This window comes from Watersipora subatra, chromosome 5, assembly GCF_963576615.1.
Source record: "Watersipora subatra chromosome 5, tzWatSuba1.1, whole genome shotgun sequence".
Classification (NCBI taxonomy): Eukaryota; Metazoa; Bryozoa; class Gymnolaemata; order Cheilostomatida; family Watersiporidae; genus Watersipora; species Watersipora subatra.
In genome coordinates this window covers 9,390,784-9,418,647 of record NC_088712.1, presented here as the reverse complement: position 1 = coordinate 9,418,647, position 27,864 = coordinate 9,390,784, and the positions used below count along the sequence as shown (strand labels likewise).

General features: G+C 33.7%; 1 long non-coding RNA gene across 1 annotated transcript; it reads right to left on the bottom strand.

Moving 5' to 3' along the window:
* Positions 1-1,852: 1,852 nt before the first annotated feature.
* LOC137396821 (uncharacterized) lies at positions 1,853-23,323 on the bottom strand. The gene is made up of 6 exons (XR_010978620.1): positions 23,200-23,323; positions 18,573-18,628; positions 16,393-16,525; positions 11,694-11,807; positions 6,037-6,174; positions 1,853-2,540 (listed from the first exon to the last, which is right to left on the bottom strand). It is a non-coding gene; the product is annotated as an uncharacterized lncRNA (long non-coding RNA).
* Positions 23,324-27,864: the final 4,541 nt, after the last annotated feature.

The following is a 27,864-nucleotide window of genomic DNA, read 5'->3' as shown; positions in this document are numbered from 1 at the left end:
GAATATAACTTCAGATAAAACACTTTATTGCTGTTAGTTTCAAGCTTGGTAAAAGCAATCTTCAGATAAAATGTTGGCACCAGTTTTGATGAACTACTAAAATTACTAAAACTTCATAGCTGGAAGATTATAGATTCATAGAAGCATTAGGTTTTAAACCTGAACAGTAAAAACTTGCTAGCGTGTCTGCAGGCTAACGAGTTTCTACTAATAACTAGTAATAAAGTGTTTTATCTAAAATTATAGTCTGTTTTATTGATTTAAACTTATTCTGATTTTATCATTGAGCACTCTGCTCAGATCTTACGCTTTTACTTATGTGTATATATATATGTATATATATATATATATATACATATATATACGCTTTTACTTATGTGTATATATATATGTATATATATATATATATATATACATATATATATGTATATATATGTATATATATATACATATATATATATACATATATATATATATGTATATATATATATATATATATATATATATATATATATATACAATAAAGTATAGGCTAAAAGTCAGCATAAAGTGCTCGATACTAAAGTAGAGCTTACTATAAATTTGGTAAGAAATTTATTAAAATTTGACTAAGCAAAAAATTACTAAAAGTTTCGTATTACACAACAGGTGTGTAACACTCATCAGATTTTATCTGATGAGTGTTACACACCTGTTGTGTAATACGAAACTTTTAGTAATTTTTTGCTTAGTCAAATTTTAATAAATTTCTTACCAAATTTATATATATATATATATATATATATATATATATATATATAGTCAAATTAGATTGAATAGGAGGCCACTTTGGAAAATATATCCACGATATAGGGCTTTCTGATAATAGGAGGCTTCTGATAGGAGGCTTCGCTAGAAACATGCTTAAACAACTCTACTCGTCATGCTGATCGCATACGTATCTATTTTGTATTTTGCATAAATTTTGCCGGAGAGTTCAACATTTTGGAAAATTTTGCAGGTTAGGAGGCTCTGTAGTTTGAAATGGAGGACCTCCCATTAGCGTAAAATTTGAAAATCTTTATACAAAATTCTGAGTTGTCTTCTCTTTTGCAAGAGAAGTTATCTTCTCATTAATTTCAGGGCCTCCTATTATGTTTTTATATCTTGAATTAGATAGTCCTAGTTCCAAGCTCTAATTCTTTTCTTTTTATATAAATTTAGCTAATTATGATATTTAGTTTGGTTCTTTTTAGTTGTAATGAACCTTTATTGCATCATTTAATTTTCTATCAATTGGTTAAAAAAGCAAACTAATTTGGGTTTCAGGGATTTTGCCAACAGATCTTAAGAAAACTGATTTGCAGGCACATCTGTGTGTGCTTTGATCTAAAGTTTATCATATGTATTATTCATAAAATTGAAAACTTATGCTTTCCCTTAATTGCTTGTTAGTGGGCATGCATGGCAAAAACAAGCATTTTGTCCATTTTAAAAAAGTTGTAATAAGTTGCAATAAAAACTATGATGGTATTGACATCAAGTAATTAGTATTGAAACCATCCTGGTTGTCAAATAGAAAACTTTTAATACATATACTAATTAAAACAGTGCATATATTCATGCTGCCAAATATGCCTGGTAGAGGCAGAGACACCCAATTTTTAAAACATAAATGTCAATCATGGGATATTTGCATACCTGTGGCCACATTTATTACTTATACAATTTGATTAAGTCAATTCATTGCTACTGAGGCAAAACTGGGAAATAAAGCATATGTGGGGCCCTTTGGATTATAACAGGTTTCAGATAAGAGCGTTCGATGAAACCATGCAGTAACATTGAACACACTGTGCAGATTGCATGCATGTATATCTAACTCACATTTATTAACATTGGTCAGCATATTTCTTTAAAAAAAGCCCAAACTTACTCATAAGGAAAAAAATTGACTTTTTAAGCAACCCCGTCAAGGAGTTGAGTTTACAGAAAAGGAATGCTCAATATAAGTACGTCAAACAAATTGCTTAAGTGAGTGCAACGGTGACAAATAAAATATTCTTAAAACACAATGAGTTTGTATAAATCTAAAAGTCTTTAGTGCAAATGGAGCAACCTATCAAAAGCAGGCCAAACAGCTGTTACATTACCAAAAGATTAAAAATCAAAGCATTCACAAGAATACCATAAAACATCAACAAAAGTGGACTATTTTATTTCTGTCAAATAAAGCTTTAGAGCTTCAAAACACTGAGCTCCATAATTGTCTTGCAAATTGTGTGACCATTTCCTGGCACCTCGAGTATAATGTGTGGAGTGGTGGTAGCTGTAACTAAGGGCTCTGCACAACGTTTAAAATATGATTTTAGCTCGAGATCTTTGAAGCAATTTGCAAGGGAACTTTGCTGACTGTAGACACGCCCAGCTACAGAAAGAACTTTAAGGTTGGATGTCATTTCAGTCACTGGATGCCTTTTTGGAAATTGAACATCAACTTGTTGTTTGAAGGTTAGGCAATCTTGACCACTTTGCCTCCACTGGTAAATATGCTGCTCTACCTGCAAAGAAACCAGTTATTAACCTGTTAGTATAGTTAAAAATTAGGAGAATGTTGAACATTACTCATTTTACAGACTTTCCCAAGATATCAAACCAGCTTTAAAACAATACTGACTAAAAAGTGTGCTCCATCATGTTGTTTTAGAACGCTTAGGAGATTGGCCAGAAACTTGAAGAGTACGCTTTTCCAGCAAGCTATATCGGTGGCTGTACTAAATTTAGGTCGCACAGAAGATGCTTTCCCACTAAAACTCTGCATAATTATGTTTCCCCTAAAGAGATTGCAGTTCTCACTATGTTGATGTTTTGCCTAAAAAAAAATTAACCTAGTAAGCCTTAAACATTCTTGTTTCGATGTTGTTAACACAAGTTAACACAAGTTAACTCAATAAAAGTAAAAAACAACAAACATTATCATTAATGCTTTCTTTTAAGCTAAAGCTTTTTTGTCAAACTATTAGGTAAGAATGGTATCTTTTAAATATAAAATGTAATGAATAGTTGGGTTAAGAAAAGCTTTGCTTTACAAACTAATAATTACAGCGTTACCATTCCTCTTATTTCTAAGCAAAATGCACCAAAATCTACAAAATTTTACACATTCAGCCTGTACTGTGATGAGAACCGTGTCTGTCCATATAAAGCCACCGTTGGATAATGGAAAAATTTTGCATATCACAGGATTTAAACTTGCAACATTTACCTTGCTAGACTGACACTACAACTATGCTAATTGACCTTGTAATAATTTGCAATATTTGAATGCATAATTATTGCAACTGATAATCTTTTACAGCACTCTACACTGCCATGGTATTTTTTAGTACAAGCCAAGTTGATTCAAAATCTTGAGCTGAGTAAAATTCCTAACTGTCTACACAGTCAATTTTTTTCATGCACAAATTGACTATAAATTGTATAAAAATCCCTTTTCATTCAGTTGGCCTTTAACACTGTAAGGTTGGTGTGTATGAATATGCCTTTCACTGCAATGCATACATGTACAAATTAAGCATAGGGTTACTGCCAGGTTACTCTGCAAAGCAGAGTTGTCCTCTCGCGCACTCCAAACAAATCCTAAATATTTAGGATTATACATTAATCATTAATTATATAGACACTATTGAAATTCTTTAAATATTTTAGAAGTTTCTATTAAAACATATTTTTAGCTTTTGTTTACACTATTTAGTCTCTGCTTATATAATAAAGCTACTCTTTGCCATTAGCATGTCTGTGCAAATGCGCTCGTTTATAACAGTTCATCTTCGTAGACTATTTGAGATGACCAAAATAAATTCTAGCTCAGCTAAAAATTTAATTATGATGCTGATATCAACTGATTTGGCAATTAAAAAACATTCAGTTTTGAAGGTAGTAAACATGAATTTGGAGATCAAAAAGAAGGTGAGGTGAATAAAAGCCACAAGAGACAGACAGCTACTTGTTGCGGCTAGCTAACAAAGTAAAATCAGTGTCTGTATGACTTATCATTTATCCATCGTCGGGAAGAGCTTGGGAGCAAGATAGATTTTGATGAGACTAGATATCATGACATTCAGCTTGGTATACAGACGGTCCCCAACCTATGAACGAGTTACGTTCCGAACATTTGTTTGTACAGTGAATTTGTTCGTAAGTTGCTTCAGTGCTATATTTTGTATTATAATTTATGCTCAAAATGTATTTATTTATTATTTATGCCTACATGTACATAAGTATATTGAAGGTTTATATAAGTATGTTTAAGGCTTGTATAAGTAACCTGTAAATTGGTTTGTACTGAAAAAACTTTTTAATAAAATAGAGAGAATACTGTGGTGGACGCCGGGCCATGACACTGCATTTCTTATTGATTGTATGTGTTGTCCTTTTTTATTATATCATTGTTTTAATCGTTTGCTGGAACTTATCGTTGTTGTCCTTTTAATGTGTTGTCCTTTTATTATATCGTTGTTTCACTCGTTATGCTATTGTTATATCTGATATCCCATCATAACACTATCATTTATCGTCACTTTTATTGTTGTCATACCAACTCGCTAGCGGTCCTATTTATTCACCTTGTTAGCCGGTGTTCTCACCGTTTGCCGTTAGAACGGAACGGTTGATATTACTGAATATAACGGAGCGCTCTCATTTATTTGAGCAGAGCAGATAGATGTACGCTCCTTGAATAGTGAAATTTCCTTCGCTAATAAAAAGCTGAATGAAACTACACACACTCTTCTTTTTATTTATTAGTCTAGATCGTGCCAAGTAAAGGTCGGCAAACTCCTTTACAATACATACAGGAAAAATAAAAAAGTTATTTGCGCATCGGAGATACGTTCACACACTTATGCACTGCAACGAACTGGGCAGAGGAAGGTGGATGCTGGGTGATGCTTCTACATAGTGCCTCTTTCTGCCGCTAATACGTCGGTAATACCGTCGGTATTATCGATGAATATACGCGCAGACCTGTTCGTATGTACCGTTGTTCGTAACTCGAATGTTCGTAAGTAGGAGTCTGTCTGTATTAACACTCCAAAGCTTTCACTGATAGACCCCCTTCAAATATTTCTGATTTCTTGCGAGGCGAATCATTTTACATATTTTTGACAAAAATGACAATCTCTAATGACAAACTAGTTTAACAATGTATTGGTATCTATAATAGCGAACCCTATGCATCTTATCATTGCTCAAGTTTGGTAAGAATGTAAGCGATATTTTTAAGGACAACTCTGAAAATTTTGTTAATAAATTTGGGAATTTTCACCAACTTGACACTTTACCCTATATGGCATTACTTATGTTGGTCAAACAAAAGCTTTACATAAATTCTTTACATTGAGAGGAATTTGCGTTATAATAGGTATACATGTACATTATAGCAAAATTTGCTGTACAGCTATTCCAACCAGATAAAAATCTGACCTATGCCCATTGTACAAAAAATTCATAATTTGAGTTAAAATACTTGGATTTAAGTTAGAATATGACCCAAAAGTCAATGAAAGGAACATTAATTTACTTTTCACATAGGAAACAAATACATTATGCTAAAGAAACAATGCAAGTGTTTTGGCCTTAAAGTTTGGCTCATTTATGTATATACTTAAAAACATTACTTTTTATTTTTGTGGGTTTTCACTGTCCACAAAAGACCCTGGTCCCCGTTAATCCCGAAAATTGAATGATGACTTCAGAAAACAGCTATGACAGGCCGAACTGGATTTGGAACAAAAGGTACATTTCTCACAAACAGAGATTGTAAATGGTACAAAAATGCAAGTTAAGCAATACGAGTGTCATTCAGAGTTTTAAAAAAAAGCTATAGCTTGTTGCAGACTATTAGATACATCGTCCAAATACATATTATTGAAATTTTTGGACTAGCACAAAATTTTTCATCTCAATATTTGTAAAATACATCTAAAAAAATATTGTTTTTCACCAAGGTTCATTCTATGTCACTCAATATTTTGGTGTTTTGACACCATAATTTACCTTCACTAAGTTCCTTTGTCCGCTTTCCTCTGACCAGAAACCTCCCCAAATATGTAAGCTTTTGTAACCTTGAATCGCCAATTCTTTAGATAACTTGTCTAGCACCAGAGTGGGTGCGGAACATGTTATAGCAACACCCTGCAATTAGTAATAACAAAATAGAAATATCACATTTTCTGAATAGATGATTTTCCGATTTAAATGAAACTCTGTTCATAGCTAATCAATTGCAAGCTCCATTGATTGCTGCAAAAAAAGGAAAAAACTGAGCAAGCAGAAGTGCATCTGATATTTTAGCTTATGACTCTCAATCCCAGCTCTGATATTTGTCATCATTGTGATTTGTAGGCAGTAGAAGAACGCGAGTTAAGCAATGTAAAAACTTATTCATATCCTATTAAAAAAATGGACTTCAAATGTTGAAGTGGTATTTCAAAAGCAATTACTCATTCGTAAAATTGATAGTCAGTAGTCTAACCCTGATCTGGACTTGGCTTTTAGATATTATTGCAAGGTAAAGTTTAGAGCTGGTCACCATAGGTTTTAACTGTGAGTTTCAGTTCCTATCCCAGACACTATGCTTACATATAGTCTGTACAAGTGCTATCGTCAATGGTCAGGCAACCAGAATGCAAGAACATGACAAATATAAACATGCAAGGGTGAATAGGAGCTGTATACACAATTAAAATAAAGCAGTTATTTCACAGGGCACAGTCCAATTTGTAAAACGGAACAACTAGTAAATGACATTCAACTAAATTGTTGTTGATGACAGCCCTGCACAAGCTTCAGCTAAACATTCACAGATAAAAATTACATAAAGAAATACACAAACTAAAAAGCAATAATACTTAGTCAATACTAAGAATGATTATGAAGTTTAAGAATATTAATCAAAATTACGTACAGTGGCACTCGCATACCGTTGTTGCTTGAAAGGTATGTTTCCAAAAGAAAGTCTTGTCATTTTTCGAAAAGATCACTAATGCTTAAAGCTTGACTTGCAACAAAATTCACACTACAGTTATTTGGTATCAAAAGATTCACTATGTCTTACTCTGTTGTGTTGCATGTGCAATATATGTAGAAATGTGATAACATGCTCTTAAAAGCTGAAAAGCGAACAGTTAATCGCCGCCATCACAAAATTGCCGAAGATTACAATCCCGTTCCAAAAATGGGTCAAATGCAACGTAGCTCAACAAGATGGCTTCTGTTTACACTTTCATGCAACCTCATTCATTTAAATTATTTCACAAATACTCTTCACGCATTCAATAAAACGATGTCTATTGTCCTCAAGCATCTGTTTCCTCATCACTGTATTGATGTCACTTTGAGCACTGATATCTCAAAACCTACCATAAAAAATTGTTTAATTTTAAACCTTAGCTCGAAGGAATGCATATCATCATCTGCTAAGCATGAAAAGCCTGTTGGTCACCTGTGATAGTCAAAAAATGCTGCGGAAATTATGCTCGCTGTTTGGCAAGAAGCATGGGTCACATGATCAGATTGCGACTAGACGATTAGATCAACCCAAAACAAAGTTGTAAACTAGCGAGCATCTATATTTGGTAAGAGCTCTTTGGTGAAACCCAAAGTTTATGTCATAAACTAGTGCTACAAGAAGTTTTATATTGAGCCTTTTACGGAACTTACAATTCATGTGAGAAGATCACGAGTCAAAACAATAACCAAATCATTTTACTATGTCAGAGAAATAAATTGATTCCAATCTACGGCGGTTTCGGGATCGCGGAGATTAACTGTTTCTTTTTTAGCTTTTAAGAGCTTGTAATCACAGTTCTCCATATTTTGCACCTACAACACAGCAGAGTAAGCCATGGTGAATCTTTTGATACCAAATAACCGTAATGAAATTTTGTTGCAAGTCAACCTTCAACAAGCAAAATGATAACAAGCTCCAGTACCATGCATTGACAACTTGGGCAGCTAAGTCGTACATGCAAATCAGATGAGTATTTTACGGTATTTTGGAAAAGCCAATAATTAACCAATATTTGAGTTTTCATCAAATTAAAGTACATTTAATGGGTCATTTTAACAGCGCAAAGAAAGCACATTTCTGATGATCATTTGCACCAATTTAGAGCAGGTAGTAGGAGTGAAACAAATTGGTTCGACTTATTTTAGTCAAAAATGGATACAAGTATTAGCCAAATGAAAGTTTGTTACGGAAAGTTTTATCATAATAACATAATTTGAAATAAATTATATGATAAACCTTTTGCAGTTGCTTCATTTTGTCCTGCAAACGCATTAAAATCTGTAATAGAAAACAAGACACCTATACAAAATCAAAACTGGTAGTTAATTTCTGTTAGTGATGACATATTTTTTATCGTAGTTCTACAATAGCACTATAAGTTCCAAACAGTGCATTAACTATTAATATGTGTCATGATCACAGAATGCATGGTAAGTCGGGATTACAAGATTTAGCAAACAAAATTTTGATTCTAGCCAAATTACAGCAGATTTTATGGTCAAAAAACTGAAGCACGTTTACCATTAGTGCAAAAACATAGTTCCAAGAAAACTGGTGTTAAAGTTTGAGAAACGAAAACAAATGTACAGTTTTGTTTACATTTCAAAACGACATAGCAACCAATATCAAGATATTGTGATATTTATCTAGATTTCTGCACTTGGATCCAAAACATTATGCTGAATTTAAAAATCTAAACAGATTTTAGCTGGTTTTCAAAGAAATAGCTGTATATTTATAAGAAAGTGTATTACTTAATTTTGCAGATATTAAAAACAGCTTGAAAGTATCGCGATATTGGGCACACCCAAATCATCAACCAAATATTTATAAAATTAACAACAATAACATATTGCACACCATCGGTCACTATATACTTCGACCTTGCAAACTCAAATAATTATTCTCCTAACTAAATCTGATAATAATTTCATAAAAATTGAATAATTATTCTTATTATTAAATATTGTAGTAATCTGGTAAGAATCGTTAGAAAAATATCACCGCAACTCCCTTTACTTTCACTGCTTTTGACATCAGTTAGAATTCCAAAGTACTTATTACAAGTGTCTAAAATGTCAAAGTTACCTTTAAAATTGGCAAAAAAGAAACAATTATTTTAATCGGACACCATTTTTCAGTACTTTTTGTTTAGCATAGCAACGGTTTTAAGTTTTTTTTCGAGGGTAAAATACTTGTATTGGCTAAACTGACTTCAGATTCAGAAGGATCACTCTTTGATTGGTTCAGAACTACAGGTTACAAAATTTGTTACCAATATTATAAGTTCAGTTGGTGCAACTTCAAAGTCGAATAACTCAACTTCGTGATTTGCGACTTAACCATGGTTTCTGTGACCGCAACCCATATGATCTACCTGCTTATAACTTCAACTCATTTACTACCAAATGGATCTCTCTACCGCGACATAAGTGTTTCGTGAAACCTAATTTCTAAAAAGAGTGTATAAATGGTTATAACTTTACACCCCAAATGTTTATTAACAATATTTTTATAGCAAGTTTGTCAGCATAAGTTTTTATGTTAGTTCATGCCCCCAAAAATATTACAAACAAGTTGCCGAGTGAGAGGGACCACTTTTCGTCCATTTTGAAATTACTGTGAGATAAGCACAAAACTCTAGTCGGATGATTTATGAATATTATTAGTTTACATGTTAATTAATCTGATGAACATAATTACTCTCATTAGTACTATTGCTCAATAAAGTTACTCAGTCTATAGATCTGAAGTTAGTAACCATTTATGGCTGTATTGCTTCTGAAATTACTGGTCATCAGTAAGAAGATTTCATAAAACAAGTTTTTGCAAAGCAATACTATGCTCAGGTTGTAAACGCATTCTTATTTGCTCAAAATATGCAAATAATAGCTTTTTTTAATCAGGTATAGATGTAATAAGGTAATTTACTAATTACTCAGTAATCGGAAACAATTTGTACAAAAGCTTGCTAAAGCCGCATCATGCAGCACTTGGCCATACAGTAACACATTGCCAAACGAGCTGTACTATTGGTAGTTTAAGAGTTCACACTGAAACAGCTTCAAAATAAAATTAAGACATAAGAAATCAGTGCAATAACTGCTTCGTATTACATTTACTTCATGCCTTGTTGTAATTGAGCATCATACTGCGTGCACAATTGGGAAAAAATGGCTGCAAGATCAAAATTTACCAAGTATTTAATTTCTTAATGAAGCCGTGATAAAAAACAATTTAGACAATTTATGCAGAATTTAAATGCAACTGCATTTCATCAGCATTTTTATAAGCAGACTTAGTGTAAAAAACAGAGTAAGAGCCATACCACAAGTTCATGAAGTTTTGAACAAATTGTTACTTTACCCTTCAATATGTTATAAAATGCTAAGACAAGGTTAAACAATTATTGACGCTGTTGGAAGAAAGAACGTTTCAAATGCCTCTAGATTTCATAAAAAACAGCTAAAAAATGATGGCCAGGGTTCTTGAGGACACTTTTATTTGTATGAAAGATTGGTAGATAGAACATTATTACACGAACAGACAACTTCAGAATTAAAGCGCAAACATTGTGGCTATAAAGGGTAAATAAAAATTGGTTCAAAGTAAAAGCTAAAAGGCTATTGTGCCTGGTAGTGGTAGCATCATTACCATATTATTTTTCTATTGAATAACGTAATACACTTTTATTAGAAGAGAACAGACTTTGGTACATTAATTTGTCCTACATGTGATGGCTCTTATTAAAGACCTAATTTTCACCAATGAAGTGTGCCCTCAGATTAAGATGACCCTATTTATGAACCACACCGCCTATCAGAGTTTTTTAACATACACATTAATCAGCAGAAGGTTTTACGCCTAATGTTACCGACAAAAAATCTAAAAAGTGTATAGCAGTATGAGCTTGGTCAGGTTCTCATCCTCTTTTGCTGATACAATAGGTAGCAATCAGTAGTCCATTTTCCAAAGGTTTATTTATTGCCCATTTCTAAAACCTTGGTAGCTGTAAAGGTCTAACACAGCTGTTTATTGCAATAATAAACTGTAAAAACAAAAATAATGATTCTCAAAAACTTTGGTCCCTGTTGGCTGTTAACATGTTTTCTATTAGTTAGATGCAGGATGGCGATTGGTTTTTTTCTATTAGGTACACATATGACCGGCTAACTAATTGCCTACTCACTAATAAGAAACGTTTTGTACAAAGATTTTTTTAGCGCATTGCTCTTGGTTATAAGCATACATTGTGCTGAGCTGCACTGCGCAGCCTGTTGTACGCACTCAATTAATGGACTAGACCAAAATCTGATTGTGTTTTAGACTTTTTCCATTTGGAAAACCCAGGCTACACTCATTAAGAAATACATTCAATCTTTAAAAAATGGTTAATATTTTAATACTTTGATATTGTATTTGTACAATTTAAATATCAATTGTACATGCCACTCCATACATGGTTATTTTGCTTCATAACTATTGTTTTACTATTTTTGCGGATTGTCAGTGCTATAGTATTTTAGTGTAGCCAACTACCCAATGTAATGACTGCAGTCTCCAGAGCTCACTTTAGTCATCAAAGCCCAATTTAATTATAAGAAGATTAGGACTACAAAAGGTAGAGGACTCATCAACTTACCCTTCAGTTTTTCAACAAACTTGTAGGCCAATATGATTAGTTCTGTGAGAATATGATTAAAGAACAATAGTTCTGCTTGGTGAGCTCATCTTCGTTCTCCAGATTAAACAACTTCTACAAAAGCACAAAGTTTTTAACATTGTATAAAAAAATAAGTTGATGAGGACTTTATGCACAGAGTCTCTGACCACCTTCAATTTGGTATTGGAAGAAATGTTGAAAGTGAGCTACCGTTAAACCTATATTTGAATGCACCTTGATTTGATTGGCACCGCTATTTGGGACCACATCAGGAGAGTGCTTTGAAAATCGAGCGCCATCTTTTTAATGAACGCCACCTCTATTTGAGGAGGTATGTTACCTTCTCAGTATAGGTATAGGTTTAGGTATATTCACTTTTTTTGAAAATATAGCAAGGAGCTTTTAAGGTCCAAACAGGGCGATTTTATTACAAGCGTCATGAGGAGGGCGAAGATATCGCTGGTGCGTGCATAAACACACTTGAGCGATTTACTAGTAAATGATATAATGGGCACGCTCACAAACTGCCAATAAAAATCCGTATCATCAGTTTTTTCGGAGTTGTTAATAAATTTAGGCCAGTCAATATGTCGTCGTCTGAGCTACAACATGAACAACCTCCACATTTGTTATTAAACCTATCTTCCTTTCAAAGAGTGTACACTGCCTACACTATAAAAAGACAAAAAAGAAAAACGATTCTTGTATTTTTAACTGTATTGTTTTTACAAATTTTTTATACATATTATATTTTGTAGTGGTTTTTCATATTTAATATATTAAATATTTACCCTTCTCAAGATGGTCAACCGGCGCAACGATTGACTCCAGATGTTGGATTTCAACTCAGATTTTTTTTTTAATTTTGTTTGTTATGATGGACAGAACTGGGAGTGCTATTATTAAATTCATGAACAATTGAGTGTTCGTTCTGAAGATGTTTCAATCGTAACAAAATAGAAAACTGGCGCTGCTGTACGTTGTTGAACATCGGTAAGAAATAATTACCCGCCGTAAAATTACATTCTGGTAAAATCCAACCAATCGAAATGCATCTCGTTAGCAATAAAGTTGTGTAGAGAAATTCTAGCTTTATCGCTCTGCATGAACATCGCTCTGCTGAGTGAATTCTAACGCAGATTAGCGCCATGCAGATTAGCGCCACGCAGCAATATTGCTCTAATTATCGCCTAATTTGTTTTCACCTTAAGATAATGCTTCAGCGATAACACTTGTTCTATTGAGTCAAATATGCTACAAAGCAAAAAATTCCTCTGCATTTATTGTCGGGGTTTTATAAAAAACACCATTATCAGCTTTTCAAATGTCTTAACCGCCAGTACATCAGCAGTCATAATTAAACATTGTCCCAAAAACAAGCTGCCTCAAACTGCCTAAAATATCGTACTAATCAAACATTCCACGTTGAGTGGAAAGAAAATGGGATAAACTACAGCATTGAAATTAAAGCACTCTCACACTCATTTCATGAACAGTTCTGTCAAAATCTTAACTGATAACTCAGCTTGCACTTTTATCCCATAAGTGCCAGAGTCACAGCTAGGAGCAATAGGTCGGCTTTGCGCTAGAGGACAAGCAAGGCTAAAAGTGATAAAAAATAGATAATACACAATAAACTTTATTTGTCTACAAAAAAATATAGCATAAATGCTGAGACATTGTGACAAAACGTGGTAACCTGACCAAAATTTGGAACAGAGTTCAATTAGTGATGAGGGAGCAAAAGTATCCTACATGGGAGCTATTGCACACTTTAAACATGATATTTGTACCTCACAAACTCACATGGTCTTTTAGAGTAAATTAGATGCTCCTATAACATATACCTCCTATAGCATAAATTCTAGAAAAAGTCAGGCAATTTTGTAAAGTTTTTGCTTCGTACCGCGTAAAAAACGCCATATAACTTAAAGTGTATCATAGGGCGAGTTCTAAAGTTCGATTTGAGTGTTAGTCTGTCTTGCCACACCTGCGAGAAAAGAAAGCGACATACAGTGGTGTCAGAAAGTCTTTGTCCACCTCAAACCTCACTGCCCATTTTAGGTAAATTTGTTGTTGTAGTCATGTAGAGGGATTGAACCCTGACAAACCATGCATCATTTAAAAGTAAGTTAACATTAGATCTTGTTGACACCATCAGTAATAAAATTAGGGTTAATCAGGGATCAATAATCAATTTTAGGCCAATCAATGTGAATCAGTGCTTATTAACTCATTTTCAAACGCAACATGACATTATTAATTTTCAAGTGGAATATTATTACAACAATACGGGTCCTTTTGGACAGCATGTGCAGCAAAGGCTTACAGTTTTGCTTGTTAAAAAAGGAACAGCTAAAGATCCCAGAATTCATACCAGCGTCAACATCAACCATGGATAAGAAATGTGTCAACGGCCTCATCATTCACCTGCATACGATGGCCAATCTGAGCAGTAGAAAAATAGCGAAGAAGCTTAGAGTATTTCGATCTAAAGAAAATTAAGTGGTAAAGAAATGAACGCAGCATCAAACCACCAAAGATCTACCACGATCAAGGCGTTTGAGAAAAACCAGCTGTCCAACATGATTGCTGGTTTCAGATTATGAACACTCAAGCGCTCGTGAGGCTTGTTCACAGCATGCCTAAGGCTGCAGAATGGTTATAGTCTGCAAAGGCTACCAGATAAAATATTGAAATGCAAAACAACCCCAATGGCTTTTTTCTGGGCCCATAACAGTACAAGACTGTTATTTTCAATTTAGAAAATAACTAAAGAAGAGATAATAACAAAATTTGCGATAACATATTTTCTGGTATGTAGTGTGAATGAGTAGGCAGCGGTTGATACAATAGAAGATACTTGGCAATTTTAAAATCTAGTTATTTCTATTCTTCAGCTCATTAGGATTGTTTTGATACAGGGTTTTATGTATGCGGTGCAAAATATTTCCAAGTTATGATGAATTTATTGCAGTGCTACACTTACTTAAACAGGCGGACAAAGATTTTTTCCCAACACTGTACATAAAGCATTATACATATAATACATACAATTTCCATGACATTCTGACTCTTGTGATAATTTGTCTGAAGTGACGACGGAACAGAGAATAGGTACATATAGCAGTGCAATTGTTAATAAATACTTTTAAGGCTATTGGTCAGTGCATCTGAATGTCACGAGTTGGAGTTGCAATCTTGAGCTCTTAAGGACGAATAGATGACGAAAAGGTACTACCGCTTTTTTATAGTGAAACTATTTTTTTTTAGTCAATTGTTGTAAGTCGCTGTCGCGTCAAAACTATGCGCTCTTCATCAAATTATTGTCAAATTACCACAATCATGGTCTATTAAACCAATGAGGTTGATCATGAAAAGTTGTCGATGAAAACCAATAATAATGCAGTTAAGGCACCGCCAATACATTCAAAAGAATTTAAGTCAGATTCTCACATGAGCGAGTTTGGAAAGGCCCTGAAATGGTTTAGATAATTTACATGTACAAATGTATGTTAACATTCTTATAATGAAAAATCCTTATCATGTAAACGTTCCTGGAACCGATCATCCCCTTTTAGGAGCGCCTACTGTACAGCCATGTCTGATATGAGAGCAAAATGCATTCTTGGACAAAAGCTCGCAAGTTAATTTTCTTAAAGTCCTATCTCAAAAAATGTTTTTCATTTAAATTAACTAAAGATAAATTATTGTGTTGCCATCCTCTAAAAAACTACCAATAAGAGATATAACAATGAAAAAATACATGATTTTATCTATTCATGCTCTATACCCATGCCTCCAAGGTTACAAATACCTATGTAAAGGTTATGGTCTGCATTAAAATGTAGCAGTATTATGTATAACATAATTTTGAGTAGTGGCAGTATGCAGCAGTCCATACAGTAGCATACCGTATGAATTTCTGACCTTTCTGAGAGTCATAGCACTAATGACGGTGTGAGAGAGACTTGATGCAACACGCTTGGTACTCTACACTTTTGTGAAATCGCATAAACAAACTTAAAGTATAAATTTAATATAACTGAATTTAGCTTGATAAAACATACTTGAAAAAAACGCTCTGATCTTATATTAGATCTAATTCTATTTTTTCTTCATTTTCATTTTTAAATCATCTCTTCTTGGATTCAAACTTTTCAATTTGCTTATACTCTCATTTTCAGCCAACCTTTTTAAAACAAAATTAAAGCAGACCTGACGGGAAAACCAAGTGATGTAGTTTCCGTAACTGGCCTCTCGCATCCTTGGGCATTTAGTGATACTTCAAAAACCACCTTGCAAACTCGCATCTCTAATTTCTAGAATTTCAAGGCGAAAGTGGGTAGCGAGATAGTGAATGGTACAGAATTTGTGTAAAAATAAATTGCTTGAATTCTTAAATCTATTCATTGGCTTTTGTTATATATATATATATATATACATATATCAATATATTTATTTTGAAGGTTTGGGGTAGGCTGACCCAATCTTCTGAAGAATCAATTGATTTCTTATAGCCGGTTTGTGTATTGACTCGTGTTAGCTTCAAATTCTGCATCATTTACTATTTTGCTACCCATGAAAGTTTATTATAAGTTATGACTAATGTGTTGAAAGTATATGGGAGGTCATTAGGTACAAAGCCCATCAAGTCAAGTAGTCAATGATGACTTACCAGCTGTTTAAAATTAGGTTGGGTATGTGTCTAATGACAGGGAAGAAGCGTTCAACTGACATTTATGATCTACTCATCGCCAAAATCTTCCGGAAGACAATGCAAGGAAGAGGACCTTGATGACCGCCCAGGCCTATATAGATGAAGGAACCGTGAGTCACCACCGGTTTATATGTCAATGAATTTGATATAGAAATACATAAAGTGCTGGTCAAATGAAAAGCAATACACGAGATATGGATGAATAGCTATGCAAATGGCTTTGTACTAACCCTTGGTATGAAATATTACCCAAGCCTGTGTCATTAGGCAGCAACCACATTTGCTAGTTAAAGCTCTATAATTTTCAAATAAATTAGACAATGCTATGTAAATACATGTAAGATAATATCATAGTTGTTAAATATAAATACAAACTTGTAAAAATCCATGATACAAAACCGAGTTTTAACCCGTTGATCCTTGCTCGATCTAATCAATGCGTGTCAGTAAACCTAGACGATATGTCCAGCAATCCGAAGTTATTAATTTTTTACCAAATATATCTAAACGTGCTAACAATGCAATCATATTTGGTGAAACAGCAGCACAAAAAGTCGGACAACCTACAGCAGATGTCATCAAACAGAAAAAAACAGTATGTCACCATTATTCGGGCTAAAACTATAAAAGTTCGCACGATTTTAACCACTGATTAAACATTTACATATAATATTCATCCATAGCACACTCATCATCCTTTCATGACTCAAAATATACTGGAAATTTATATTTATTATCATAAAATTCTACATTTGTATCACAGTCATTTATGACCTACCAACGAATGAGTCGTATTGATTGTTTCGCGATATCATTCTAATAAAATGTGTTATTATAATGAAAGAAGTAGATAAAGATAAGTGAAAAATGTTACAAATGGAAGTGAAATTTAGAATCTAACATCCTGCGAAAGAATTAATTTTATTAGTTTTTGCTGTTGCTTAAAAACATATTTTGTAAACAGAACCATGTGGAAGCCTGTATTCCGCCGTTAAGGTTTCTGCCACAGCCTACGCGATTCCATAATACCAGCTGTGAGGGTTCAGAGGGCTAACATTGATGAGATACTGCATTATTTACTCTTTTATTTAGTATTGTTCCTTATACCTAAATTGTAAAAACAAATGAAAAATAATTTTCTTTTGTTTTGCAGGTACAACTACAAAAACATTGACAACAAGCGTGATAATCTCAAATCAGAAGATTGGAGACTAAAATTATAAAACACTACACCATTCTATGTCATTTTAATTGAACAAGTTGAACTGACTGAAACATGCTACATCTCCAGTGTTTTTTTTTTGTAAAACATAACTTAATACATGACACCAGCATAGTCAGCGTGATATTTAAGTGCAACTATAATTATTTCCCGAGTTGCATTAGTCCATAGCAAGCATAGTTGCTGAATATTGCACATCTTTCAAGTGGAGTAAACCCAGCACTTATACATTCTGCTCAAAGAGTTCTTGTGCCAAATCTCAAACTCATCAGTCAAAATTCTAGCCAACAAGATAAAAATACTCAAACTTTTAAATATCAAGATTTGAGAGAAGATAATTCTCGAATTTCCAGTGAGTATAATACTACTTTGTACTAACAAAAGTCAACCACAATACCATGAGAACAGTACTACACAGTGTGGGTAAGGTTAGTTAGTGTGGGTAAGGCTAGGCTATTGAAAACTAGATGAAATCATAATTGTTATATACAGGGTTTAGCTTTATAAGAGGGTCAGTATGGTGTAATCTCAAGAGTTCAAAACTTTCAAGTTAGAAACAAGTTGGAAAACATTGAAATCAATGTTCAGAGGCTAAGCATGACACTAAACCACAAAAATGTTAATTTTAATGTCATGACCAGAGCTTAATCAATTGCTAATTATGATCTTTGTTATGTGGGCCTACAGAGAAAGGCTATTTTAAATAGTATTCTATAGGCTCTTATTATAATTATTTAAAACAACATGATTTTTAAATTTCTTGTTGGCATGAATAACAGTAAAAAAATAACAAGAAAAAAAGGCGTTCAGCTAATGACTAAGTCGCAGTTGTTGTCAAAATTATAGACTATATAATTGAACCCTGAAAAACAAAATTAAAAAAAGAGGCAGATTGTTTTATCTTGGCAGTACATACCTGCAACAAAAGCAAGTCGGGCATCATAGCACCATTACGAAACACAATTGCAGAATCTACAGGAAAAAAGACAATTGATGATTAGCATGCATTCTTGTTGACCAAGGCAAGTTCGACAGTAAATCACAAGTTAGACAAAGACGTATGAGTAACGCATGTAACAAGTGCCAGCGAGGTGTTGACAGTGGCTGATGGGATTAGCCATTTCTCTGAACCAAATAATCACCAGCCACGATATTACATAATGCCATACACTCAGCTAAACACAAATGGATGTTTAAATAATGCTAACTACTAGATTATGACCTTCAGTTCTTGAACTGGGAAATGTTTGGCTCTGAAAGCTAAAGCTCGCAAGATACAAAAGGTGTCCCACAGCACATTGGAGAACTATCAAGCAAATTTAGTCACTGATTTTGCTAATGCTACACACAAATTTGTTGCTAACTAGCATATTAATGTGTATACAGAAAGCTTAATTATTTTGCATGTATCTGTATCATGGTTCAAAAGGTAAGCTTGCTGAAAAATTATTTAGTATTTCATATCTACCAAAGCATTATGAATTATAGCAACTCTCGACTACTGCTAATCGCTTGACATTTCTACAGTTTCTTCGACTTTTATGACTACAGAGGTTTTCTTGGTTTGCGATTAGGTTATCTGGAGTGTTCTTGTCCCTGCATACAGGTATCTTTTTTGATCACTCAAACCTTATCTCTATCTCTTCTTCGAGTATATAGAACAATTTAAGTATTATTCAATATATATACTTAAATTGTAATTTTACAGGTAAAAATAACTTTTTATCATTTCGCAGGTAGAACTACAAAAACATTGGCGACAAGCGTCAGAATCTCAAATCAGAAGAATGGAGACTAAAATTATAAAAACACTACTTGGCTCCATGTCATATTTAATTGAACTAGTAGAACTGACTGAAACATGCTATATCTATGGTGTTTTATGTGTACAACCTAATTTATTACAAGACGCCAGCTTAGTCATCATGATATTGAAATGCAATTATAATTATTTCCATAGTTGCTGTAGTTCATAGCAAGCCTGGTTGTTGAATATCACACATCTTTCAGTCCCAGTAAACCCAGCATTAATCCATTCTGTTCAAATAATTCATGCGCCAAATCTCACACGCATCAGTCTAAATTCTAGCCAACAAGATAAAAATACTCAAACTTTTAAATATCAAGATTTGAGAGAAGATAATTCTCGAATTTCCAGTGAGTATAATACTACTTTGTACTAACAAAAGTCAACCACAATACCATGAGAACAGTACTACACAGTGTGGGTAAGGTTAGTCGGCTAGGCTATTGAAAACTAGATGAAATCATAATTGTTATATACAGGGTTTAGCTTTATAAGAGGGTCAGTATGGTGTAATCTCAAGAGTTCAAAACTTTCAAGTTAGAAACAAGTTGGAAAACATTGAAATCAATGTTCAGAGGCTAAGCATGACACTAAACCACAAAAATGTTAATTTTAATGTCATGACCAGAGCTTAATCAATTGCTAATTATGATCTTTGTTATGTGGGCCTACAGAGAAAGGCTATTTTAAATAGTATTCCATAGGCTCTTATTATAATTATTTAAAACAACATGATTTTTAAATTTCTTGTTGGCATGAATAACAGTAAAAAAATAACAAGAAAAAAAGGCGTTCAGCTAAAGACTAAGTCGCAGTTGTTGTCAAAATTATAGACTATATAATTGAACCCTGAAAAACAAAATTAAAAAAAGAGGCAGATTGTTTTATCTTGTCAGTACATACCTGCAACAAAAGCAAGTCAGGCATCATAGCACCATTACGAAACACAATTGCAGAATCTACAGGAAAAAAAGACAATTGATGATTAGCATGCATTCTTCATGTTGACCAAGGCAAGTTCGACAGTAAATCACAAGTTAGACAAAGACGTATGAGTAACGCATGTAACAAGCGCCAGCGAGGTGTTGACAGTGGCTGATGGGATTAGCCATTTCTCTGAACCAAACAATCACCAGCCGCGCTATTACATAATGCCATACACTCAGCTAAACACAAATGGATGTTTAAATAATGCTAGCTACTAGATTATGACCTTCAGTTCTTGAACTGGGTAATGTTTGGCTCTGAAAGCTAAAGCTCGCAAGATACAAAAGGTGTCCCACAGCACATTGGAGAACTATCAAGCAAATTTAGTCACTGATTTTGCTAATGCTACACACAAATTTGTTGCTAACTAGCATATTAATGTGTATACAGAGAGCTTAATTATTTTGCATGTATCTGTATCTGTATCATGTATCATGTATCTTCTGACCTTCACCCGACCACGCAAAGACGAGTACACATAAAAATCAACGCGCTTGATGTGGAAAATTATATACTAGTACTACACTATTACTACTGCTCCTAATACTACCGCTAGAAGCAACTACTGATTGCCGAATGGAATCTTCCGATGACGATTAGATTTTGTTGATGGTAGGATCGGCTGCGGGAGCTCTGACAGTCTGTATTATATGTAATTATATGTTTGTATATATTTTAAGTCTATAAATATTTTATTATGTGTCTTCCTTTTCATTATAGCCTTGTTACTTGTTAGACTATCAATTGTCGTCGTTTATGTTGCCATATCAGCGCACTAGCGGGCCTAATTATTGGCCATTTAAACATTATTACCTGGTGTTCCTACTCAGTCCCGTTAGCCGTAACGGGCAATTTTATTGTATATAAGGGAGCAACGCACACTTAGTAGACAGAGCAAATGTCCGTACGCTCCTCGGCTAGTAAATTTCCTTCGCTAATAAAACATTGAATAAAATCACACTCAATTTATTTCTGTATGAAATAATTTAGATCGTGCCAAGTAAGGACCAGCAAATTCCTTTAAAGTAGTAGGCTACATGTAGTAGAACTAGCAGTAGTACTAGTAGTAGTCATACAACTGGCTATTCACTTTTAATTACTTTAAATAAAAGCTCACTATCAGAAAGAGCACTAGGGAAAGTTTAATAACAGTGTCCTAGCCTCTCATTAAACCTAGCCCTTTCGTTTCATAAACTTAGAACTGTCATTAAAGCTTAGGCTCATTTAATCAGAGGCTCTTAGCTTCTGATTGGCTGATGAGCTGCTGGGATTCACCGACACCGACTTTCAAATCAGTACCAACACCGATCTCTTTGCTCACACCGATCTCTTTGCTCACACCGACCGATGCCGACACTGACTCATCAAATTGGTCTGTGCTCGACAAAATGGGTGACAAAATCGGCCAGTTTAAACGCACCAATAGACAAAGACGCACGAGTAATGCATGTAACAAGTGCCAGCGAGGTGTTGACAGTGGCTGATGGGATTAGCCTGAACTAAACAACCACCAGCCATGCTATTACATAATGCCATACCCTCAGCTATATACAAATGGATGTTTAAATAATGCTAGCTACTAGATTATGACCTTCAGTTCGTGAACTGGGTAATGTCTGGCTCTGAAAGCTAAAGCTCACAAGAGACAAAAAGTGTCCTGCAGCACACTGGAAAACTATAAAGCAAATTTTAGCCATTGATTTTGCTAATGCTACACACAAATTTGTTGCTAACTAGTATATTAATGTGTATACAAAGAGCTTAATTATTTTGCATGTATCTGTATCATGGTTGATTAGCCAATCAAAAAAATATTCAAAAGCTAAGCTAATGGCAAAATAGTCATTTTCCCTAAAGTAATATCTGCGACTGGGAATATTAATAATATCATTTGATAGTATAAACATCCATGGTAAAAGATTTTTCTCATGTCATGCGTATCTAATATCCTTCATGAAGCCTTGCTAGCAAAGCTGATGCTACATGTAGTTCTAGCATTATACAATGTTGCTCATTTTACATCCATTTTTCGTCCTATATTTCTATACTGAAAAATGAACTACTGCTAACTTTTGCCTTGCAATGGAAGCTTTGATAAGCATATGGTACGGAAATAATTTTTGTATGAATATTACAATATAAATTATATACCATTTCACTATTCAATTCTTAAATATCCTTCTGTAAACCATATTATTGAAACAGTTGCTGTACATTTTTGAATCCCTTGACATCTTTAAAATGTTGAAAAACTTATCATGCGCGACCTTGAAGCTTTAATGTAAAGCCTGCATCTAGCAACCAGTTAGCAAGACAACATTTTTCTGTAATCCATATCTACGGAAACATTACCAAGGATAGCGACTCTCAATTCCTGCAAATCACTTGACATTTCTACAGTTATCTGCAGAGTTTAAAACTACATATGTTGTCTTGGCCTGCGCGGTCAGGTGGGTTTTGTACCTGCATATTTTTTGCTCCCTATAACTTTATATCTAAGCATTCATAACAGCCTTTATCTTCTTTGATTTTCTGCTTTTCAGTTGTTATACGACTAACACATATATAAAGTCAGAGTGACTGCATCAAAAACATGAATATAAAATAAATGCTAGGCTACAATCATTCAGGCTTCTAATAAAAGTCCTAATTTTTTGTTACTTTGGATGAGTGACAACCATAAATTCTTTAGTTCAATGTAATCTCCAAAGTACATGGTAAGCCAGAGCTAAAGCATAAGCACACATACCTGCTACCTTCACTATCTGTCCTATTTCTTAAATAGAGTTTTAGCCTATCCTTGTTCGTCTAAATCAGAAACTAAAAGCTAAAAGTCTGACTGAAACGAGATGGAATGAGTTAGTTTTACAGCCTTACTTAGGCCTGGTTCGAACCAATATGGCATCTAAGACACGTGAGACAGAGTACCTGTTATGCAAGCGATCGCTCATGGACTACAAGCTCAGAGTGCGCGACTATTATGTCCTACAGAAAGAAATGTCGTCATTTGCGCAATTAAATTAATTTGATGACTAATGCGCAGCTACATAATTTGTTTGCTTTCCAGCTGTTGGATACATAATGAGTCGAGATTACGCAGCTGTCCCCAGGTCTGAACCCGGCCTCACCTTAGCATGCGCAGACAAAGGAGTGCCACACTTTGATAATTTCAAGATAAGATAAACTTCACTACAGGATTTGTAAATTTTTGATGGTTTTAATTTATACGCTACCACATGCACCATAATATATATATATATACAATATATCATTATATTTTTAAAACGATAACTGCAAGAGACTTGCCAAATCATTAGTTCAAAAGGCAATGATGAAAGCGGGGATGAATTTGAGCACAAATTTAAAAAACAATATTTGCATAGTGCATAAAATGCTTTAGAAAAAAATATATTTGAAGCATATAGGTGCCTTTTAATGTTTTTTAAATGCTTTCTGGAAGGCTCACCTATCTGGTATGTCTATGAAATTTATTTTAAGACTGCATGGCTTTCTGCAATGCTTTAAAACAGTATACCTTTCACAAGCTATCGGCATGCTTAATCCATCATGGCTAACTGATTGTCAATGACAGTAGTTTAAAAACACTGCTACATTAAGCGGCAGTAAAAACTTTTGTTAAATCTTTTTTTTTTGCAGTTTAATATATATGATATCTGAGTAAATACAACATCTTTAAAATTTATTGAAAGCCTTTTACTGAAAGCATTGGAGTAAGTAAAAACGTCAAAGTTCAGAGTGACAGTGAAATGACATTGCCTTAATTAGTGTGTCTCTATCAAAGCCAGGCACTGCTACACTTTTGCTGTGTCATTTGCTGTTAATTTCTTTCATCCTTTGTCGAGCTGGAGACACTCCATAGGTATTACGTAATTACTTTAGCATTGAGGGTCTGCTGCGCCAAATTGGACATTCACTGATCCCCATAGCTCGTTGCTCTGGCAGTGATTATTTCTAATCACAATCATTCTAAACATAGATGTTTGGATTCATCAAATTGAAAAACATTTAAAATCCCTAATTGGAAATTATGCAACTCCTAATAAAACATACATGATAATAATTGAAAACTATTGTATGATGGAACAATCTTCTGCCAACACAATCTTTTTGAACTATTATAGCAATAACAAGTAACAGTTATTAGCGGAGAACATTGGCTAAGAGAACATTTCAGGGGTTGATGTAGATCTGGCCATCCATAGGAGCCTATTTGAGAATTGAACAATGAACCACAGTTTGAATGCCAGGAGTTCTAATTGAACAGGCAACGGCTGTCTAAAAAGATAATGAAACTTATGAAAGGGTGGGAAGTTAAAAAGGAGCCTAGCTTAATCATTCTCCAAGTTTGTGATGACAGCTCACACCTAAAAAACAGAAGAACATTGTTTGGTTTAATCCAAACTTGTAAATACTAATGATTGGATCCGATAAGCGCCCCTAGCCCAAATAGGTTGCTGTTTTTTTAGGTTTGGCTAACAGCTGAAGCCAAATAAGTAACTAATGTATTATTATTATTGTATCAGAAAATTTGGCCAATATCTTATTATTGGGTTATATAACATCTATAATAGATGTTATATAACTCAATTATAAGATATTGGCCAAATTTTATGGCAACAATTTCATTAAGAATTGAAAAACATGTTTTCTTGAGTGGTTTGTGATAGATAGCCAAGCTACTTAATTGCAATGCAAATAAATGGCATTTTGTGCATTTCAAAAGCATAGTAGCAAGAGCTAATGCTTTTACTTCTACATATACAGTTAGGTAGTTGGTATAATGAATCAATTTGGGAGTGGTTACCAGTTTCTGTCTAGATTGCGTAATAGTAAATGTGCTGAGGTTCTACTGTTCTGCTATGTCATACTCTGAACGTTTGCTGAGCCCTATAGTATGTTGTTGATCTGTATTTCATTTTCATAACAATAATTGTATAAAACTATAAATCTGGAATATTTGATATGAAAAAAATTTCATAAAAGGCTTTTATAAATAGACTTGGAAACAATATTTCAGTTTGTTTTTATAACTTTTTTGTGCATTGATAAAGCGATGTAAAGTACAATCACTACAAAGCTAAAACAATCCTCCTCAATATTTCTTACTCTTACAAAAATATTACTTTCACTACCATCAGAGTCAGTGCTGCTATTTTTTGTCGGTTTATTGAAAAAAAAAGTAAATCTGAATTAGCTATAATATCATCAACATAAGTAATTATCTGTTGTCTAATGTAAGTTATGTATCTTGGTCTACTAAAATTCACTAAATGCCTCTCATCTTCAGCTCTGTTGTGATACTCTCCTTTACTGTTAAAGCATACATAGCTCACTGACTCCAGCAAAACAATGCTACTAGCATAACTCATCAACGACAAAAACAGATACAAAAACCACAGCATAATTGCTTTATAATAGCATACCATAACATACCTTAGGCAAGACTAACTAATGACGACAAACATCATGAATACTTTAACAGATGATTGAATGTGAGCCAGTGCTAAAATTATTATTAACGACGTATTTAATGACAGACTTAATCCTACTCTGCTTATGATAGGTAATCCAATTCACATGTATCTCGGAAGGTTCTTACATAAAACTTACACAATAATGTTGGTTTTTTCGGTTGGAAATTTCCAAACAAAAATTTAAAATTACCTTGTGATTCAATGCTAATTTAATACAACATTTTTGGACAACATTGTCAATACCATAAAAGTCCTAAATATCATTGGTTATGTTGTCAACGGATAATAAAATTAGGCTACTACGCAATTACTGGGAAGTTCGTGAAAATGCGCAGTCGACCATATATTTCACATAAATAAGCATACGACAGTGAAAGCATATACGACACTGTATATTGTTAGTCATATGTATATTTAGTGATCGAATCTTAGGAAAACCAGAAACATGAGTGTACCAGGACCTTTGAAATTGAAATTGAAAATTGAAAATTGAAATCCATTGAAAACTACCAACTAAAAATGTATAATGGTAAAAATTAGATTAAAAAAAAACACCAAAGGTAATATCAATTAGCTACCTATAGGAAGTGCAACTTTGGCTTTTCCAATTGTTGAAAGAATATACAGTAGGCCTACATTACGAGCTCTTGCAGCATAAATAATCTTTTCCTGTGAAGTTTACAATATATTGATTGTACAATATAAGAACATTAAAATACATGTGAATTGCACAACCTATGCAAAGACCTTTCCAAACTGACCTTTCGGGCATACAAAGAGGAAAAACTTGACGTAATTTTTTAAATATGTGGTATGTACTGTAACTGCAGTAATATTAGGGTGCATTGACAACTTTTCTCTGTTTTTGATCAACTTCATTTGTTTTTTACCATTTTTCAGTACTTCCACAATAACTTGGGGAGCGTACATCTTTGACGTTCATTTACAACGATTTACTAATTTTTCTAAACAGCAATGTATAATCTGCAAAGGAAAACTAATAACAAATATTTTATGTCTACGAGGAAACAAAACAACAAAATATTTTACAAAAGCTGTTCTGCCTGCTCATCACCTATCTGTACTCAGAGGTCAAGGTTAGGAAAAAATAGAACTAGTGATGATACTCCCACTCGTTACATTCACATTGGTGGACTAACGCTGTAACACCTGCGCCAATCAATCGCCTTTATATTTATGAACATTGCACAATTACCCTATTCTCTGTTTTGTTGGTACATCTGGCAATCTGTCACAACCAACTAGATTGCTACAAAAATTATATACATAATATGTATAATGCTATATGCACATAGTCTTCTCTCTTGCATATGAAGCAATCAATATAAACTAACGTTTAAATCAAAGTTGAGAACTTACTCGACTTAGCATGTAATATGGAATTTTTTTGGTAGTCGAAAGCAAAAACTTTACAGAAATGTATGTCGTCTAGACTTTAGTTCTAAGAAGTATAGGCCTACGTTATAGGAGCGTTTACTGTATATGGTAAGAGTGATGGGAGTGACAAGAATAGCTTAGCCTTGTGGTTAGTCACTCTTGTTAGTAGACTTGCTTTCTGAATGTCATGAGTCCAATATACTGCAAGGCGATTTTCTCATTGCTAAAGCTTTATCGCTATAATTTGGTGAATGAATGACAGACAGACAAACATTGAGATTCGTGTATATATATATATCTGGATTTAACCCTGCATTTATTTATTCTCGCTTGTTTAAACTGCTATTGTGTTATCTTAAAAATTCTAGCAGCAAGGCCAAACGGCTAACATTAATAATATACAAGCTAGGGCCCAGACAGTTCTATTTTCCAAACAGCTTTCTGTAAACTGCATCATCTGATTTGCTCTAAGGTCAGCATATAGCATGCAAGCATATACCGTAACAAAAATAGGTATTTTT